Below are 5,734 nucleotides of genomic sequence, written 5' to 3' on the forward strand. Positions count from 1 at the left end.
TACTAACACTTAAAAACCTGAAAGTGAAATACATTATACTAGATGAGTCCTGCTCATGATTGCTCATTACCTAATAATAATAAATTATTATATAATTATATACTGATATATTATATTATTAATATATAGTTATATCAATATATTATTAATATATGATATATTATTAACATATCATATATTATTATATATAATATTAATAAATCTAAGAATTAATATACATGGACACAATTGAAAATAACACATGTGCTAGCTAATTTATTGGGGTTCAGCTGGGACTCCTTTCTGTTCCTGGATATTTAGGCTTAGTAAGGATGTTATGGAATTGAAGAGATTGCTTACTGGTTAAGAACACTTGATTTCACCAAATATCTGAGTTCATTTTTCAGCAACCAAAATGGCTGATCACAATCATCTCTAGCTCCGGTTCCAGAGGATTTGATTTACTTTTTCGACTCTGTGGGCATCAGAAACTCACATTGTGAATGTGTATGCACTGTCAAGATACTCATATACAAAATATATATGAATCTAGAAAAAATTTAAAAAGCTGAATGTTTCCTGTGGGTAACATGAAAAACAGCAAAGCTGTTTGAGAAAATAGTCTGGCAATTTCCCAAAAGGTTAAATATAGAATTAACTTATGACCCAGCAGGTTTAATCACAGACATGTATACCAAGAGAAATAAAATACATGTCTACACAAGATGTTAACATTCATAATAGTATTCATAAGAGCTATGAAATAGAAACAGCACAGGTTCCCACTGACCAATGAATGGATAGACAAAATGTAGAATGCCCATAAAATCGAATATTATTTGGTAATTCACAAAATTGTACCACTGATACATGCTACAGTGTGGTCCAACCTTAGAAACATTAGGGTACCCAAAGGAAAAGAACCTAAAACTTTCAAAGTACTGAGCATTGCATGATTCTGTTTATATGACGTTTGCAGTTAGAGAAATGTATAAATGCAAAAGGTAGAATGATAATTCCCTAGAGTTGGTGGTGGGGTCTGTTTTGGAGGGGTTGGAGGGTAGTTATGGGATACCACCTTTTCCTGACTAAAAAACCATTCTAAAATTCCTTGTGGTGATGGCTGTAACATCATGATTATATTAAATGCAATCGAATTGTCTAATTTGAATGGATTAAAAATATAGCATGTGAATCATATCTTAGGCTATTTTTTAATAAAGGAATGTTGTCTGGATCCACAGTCCTAGTATATAAAGCCAAACCACTTTATATTATCAGTTTTAAAGCTCTCAGAACTTGTGCTATGCTAGCTGATCTTTGGTCTTTTTTAAAGTCCAGATTTAGTGTGTCTTATATTTCATTTTATAAGACAGGATATGAGAGCTAGGGGAGCAATCTGATTACCACGTCTAACACACCAGCCATGGATTTGGTCACTATGTCAAAGAGCTACCCCTTTTTCCCATGGAAAAAAAAGCCTGACTGAAGCCAATCATAAGAGAAACATACTCATGTTTAGAAAGATTTGTAAAAGCAAAGGTAATTGGCAATAATATATATAGGACTTGTAAATGTTATATATACTTCATGAATTAGGTCTGAAAGTTCTGGGCTCTTGTCATGTGGTACTTCACTTAAACACCGCTCTTACAGCATGAGGCCTCTCAAATTCTTAAAGAAACATTTAAACGCTGGTTTCAGTAGTTAAAACTACACTTAGAACATGAGATGTGGTTGGCTGTCCACTCTGATTCATTGAAGATTAAACTAGAGAATTGGGACCCTGGTCTTTTGCTCTCATTATATTAAAGTTCCACTTAGTAGATTTGAACAAATAAGTAATCTTTTTCTATTTTATGTCCATTTTATTAACTACAGGGTAAAATGTAAGTAATGGGAAAAGACAGTAAAAAAAAAAAACTCATATTTTAAAAACACTTGTATCCTGTTTCAATGTTTATAAAGACAAAACATTTAAATACCAATTCTACTAATTAGAAATTGCTATTTAGCTTATATGCACCCAGTAACATGAATTTAAATATTAAGGCTATATTTTCTTTTCAGAAATATGCATGTTTGAAATCATCAAGTGGCTCTTATGAAAAGATGCTTAGCAACCAGCTTACCTGAAACAGAAATTTGAGCTGTTATTCTGATTATACTGGATTTTGAGCTGTTTCAGAGGTGTATCAAGTGTCAATATAAAACATGATTTTTGAGAGCATGAATCAGTTACACACCAGTGGTGCTGCCCAGGGTGGAGCTACACAGGCATGACTGCAGGCACATACTCACACAAACATTGCTTAGAACCTATGTAACTCTGTAGAGAAAATGATACATTCAACTTATTTTCCTTGATACACAGAGCTACTTAACAATTTGAATAAGTTGGAGACTTACCTTTCTAGGATATTTTATCAAGTCTCTTCTTATAAGCGAAGTATACCTTAGGAAATGTAACTCTTCTTGATTATTGCAAATAATTTGCCAGTGTGAATTATTACATCTTAGCAGACCATGAAGCAGAGAACCTGTGATGGAATAAAAAAAATCTGTCCTCAGTCACTCATCTAGGAGAGACATGTTTCTCACTCCAGAAGTTCTGGACCTTCAGAAACAGCATCACTCATCTGGTGTTATGCCACCATTACTGGGTCAAACATATGACCCAGTGGGGGGCATTTCATGCTCAAACAGGGACGATTTAGAGTGAGCGTTCTGTCAATGGACCATGCTGCACACTCTGAATTAATATAAATATAAATGTAAAATATACATAAATATATGTAGTTCCTCTCTAGACTAGCCAATTTTTACAGCAATCTCAGTTTTCTCCTGACACCAATATACTCTGGGTAAGACATTTAGGCTCTTCCTGGGTCTCTAGAAGGACCAAGTGATTTCTTTATATTGCAGTATTTACAAAGGCAATGATCACCTTATGCTCATTGCCTGAGCTGTTCCTAGATTATATATAGTTTTCCACTGAATTCTACCTTCTTTTGAAATAATTTTACAGTGAGAAAATTTGCAATATTATGATAGTCTTATACAACATCCATAGAAATTTCAGAATATTATTATTACTATAGAAGTTAATTTTAGTTACAGTCATAACAATCAGGAAATTAGTTGCATGTCAATCCAATGCATTAAGGTTAGTTATACATCTTATCATATGCATCACTATCTTCCTATTAATGGCCTTTTCTACAATCCAAATCTCTGTCCAGGTCCTCAAGTGAATTTTGTTGTCCTGGGTCTTTGTATCTGTGATGGTTTCCAAGTCATTCTTTGTCTCTTATGACTTAGAAATAGCTAGTTATTTAGTAGAGTGTGTTTCAGTTTCGGTTTCTCAATGACATAGTTAGACTTAGATTAATTTTTATCTATTTTTGGAATGACTACCACTGAAATGATGTAGTATCCTCATCCATTCACTACAGGAATGGTATGAGGTGTTTCTGTGTGTCCTATTGTGATGAGGCTGCCTTTTATCCCTTTCTTAGGCCACTGTCTCTCAGGGTTACCCACTAAACAGTTATTAAATTTCCTTTAGCCATCAATTGGTATCTTTGTTGGAGCTATTTGAGTTTACCATGAGCCTTAGCAACATGGCTTAGGAAAAATAAACATGATAGGTAGATAGATAGATAGATAGATAGATAGATAGACTGATAGATAAATTTAGGAGTCTCAAACCTTCATGTTCAAGAGCTGAAAAAATATCTATTTCAGCCCAAGTCCTTCTGAAAGGCATTAATTTATCAAGGAGGTGCAGAAACTATGGGTTGAACCGTTTTCTGCAGAATTTTGAAACAGCTGACAGTTACAGTCACATTCTCAAGACCCCAGTGCAGCTCTCAGGGCCTCTTGCCACATTTCTAGGACACTCCGTACCCTACAATGTAAAGATTTGATGTCATTGTCCTTCTGGTGTTTATTTCCCAGTTTGTGGATGAGAAGCCACACAGTGCCTACCCTGGCCTCATACTCCAATAACAGTTTCAATTGCCTCCACAGATGCCCATGTAAATCATCTTTAGGAGAACAATACGAATCTAGGGAAAACCCCTCCTAGGGAAAAAAGTGCCATTTCATTAAAAGAAGAAGAAGAAAAAAAAAAAACAATCCTTCAAATCTGGTTCATCTCACAGTCTAAATGCAAGTTCTTAATTAACAGCCAACAGAGATTTCTAAAAGTTGGAGAAAAACTGGAGCAACAACTTTTAAAATTATCCCCTGGGCTTTTTTTCCCTTCTTAGTCTCTTAAAGGGAAAAAAAAAGGCTAATAACCATTCACTGGCAAATTGCTGTTCCTTCAGAACAAGGAAGTGAATACGAATGAAAAAGTGGTATCCCAGGGGAAAGGGAGTCATCGTAATTAGACAGGGCACCATGGCGAGAGGCAGCAAAAAATTACTGGAATGGATGAATGAGGGATTGTCCTACTAGACAGATACTCTATTGCACTTTCTGGCTTCTGGAAGAATAAGTGAATGACCAGGCTTTAGACTTCTGTGTTTTTTTCCCTTCCTTCCTTCGTTCCTTCGTTCCTTCGTTCCTTCGTTCCTTCCTTCCTTCCTTCCTTCCTTCCTTCCTTCCTTCCTTCCCTCCCTCCCTCCCTCTCCCCTCCTCTTTTCTTTCTTTCTTTCTTTCTTTCTTTCTTTCTTTCTTTCTTTCTTTCTTTCTTTCTTTCTTTCTTTCTTCCTTCCTTTCTTTCTAATTAATCATTTCACTCATTTACTTTTCAAATGATATCCCCCTTCCCAGTTACCCCTCCATACCTACCCTGCCCATCCCATTCTCCTTCTCCCTTGCACCCTTTTGTCTCTATGAGGATGCTCCTCTACAAACTCACCTGCTCCTGCCTCACCCTTTTAACATCCCCCTACATTAGGGTATCAAGCCTCCCTCCCCTCCCATTGATGTCTGACAAGGCTATCCTCTGTTATATATGTATCTAGAGTCATGGGTCCCTCCACGTGTACTCTTTGGTTGGTGATTTAGTCCCTGTAAGGTCTGGGTGGTCCAGTTAGTTGATATTGTTCTTCCTATGGGATTGTAATCCCCTTCAGCTCCTTCAGTGTTTTTCACAGTTCCCAAACCAGTGCTGAAATTGAATGAGAAATGGGTGAATGTTGGATTATCAGTGTGAGAGTTCCACAGCTCAGCTCTGGTGTTTGGACAAAAATGGTTTGAACTCATTGGTGCTGAATGATGATGGAAGTGACTGTCATTCTGGAACTTCTCTATATCACCATCATTGAGATCCAGGTCTTGTTAGGTACTGGGTACAGAGCTCATGTACCCAACATTGTGTTATAGTACTGCTGGCCTCTGTGTCAGTCAGGAGAATATTAACCCCATACTCCCGACAATCTAATATGTCTCCAGATGTTCAATGTCCCATGGAAGACAAAATCAATTCCAGTTAAGTATCATGGTTTTGTTTCTTTATCTCAAGGTCATACTAAATAAGGCTGGAGAGTTTAGAAAATGATCCAGAAGATATGAGCCCTGGTTTTGAATAATTTTTAACACAGAACCATACTCATTTGTGTTGTTGACTATAGTGAGAATAATAAAATGTAAAGATAAGTGACACTCACAGAGACTAAGGTTTTATTGGCTTCTGTGCATTAGCTAAGCAACTTAGTGACATAGCCATCACCTTTAACAATGAGAAGATTGATTTAGAAGAACCCACCAGACAGGGGCAAAGCAGTGTGAAAAGGAAAGATTA

General features: G+C 36.2%; 1 long non-coding RNA gene across 1 annotated transcript; it reads right to left on the bottom strand.

Moving 5' to 3' along the window:
- Nucleotides 1-228: 228 nt before the first annotated feature.
- LOC116088219 lies at nucleotides 229-3,800 on the bottom strand. The gene is made up of 3 exons (XR_004117828.1): nucleotides 3,691-3,800; nucleotides 2,389-2,519; nucleotides 229-454 (listed from the first exon to the last, which is right to left on the bottom strand). It is a non-coding gene; the product is annotated as an uncharacterized LOC116088219 (long non-coding RNA).
- Between the last annotated feature and the right edge of the window lie 1,934 nt (nucleotides 3,801-5,734).

Source organism: Mastomys coucha, unplaced genomic scaffold, assembly GCF_008632895.1.
Source record: "Mastomys coucha isolate ucsf_1 unplaced genomic scaffold, UCSF_Mcou_1 pScaffold14, whole genome shotgun sequence".
In the NCBI taxonomy this organism is placed as follows: Eukaryota; Metazoa; Chordata; class Mammalia; order Rodentia; family Muridae; genus Mastomys; species Mastomys coucha.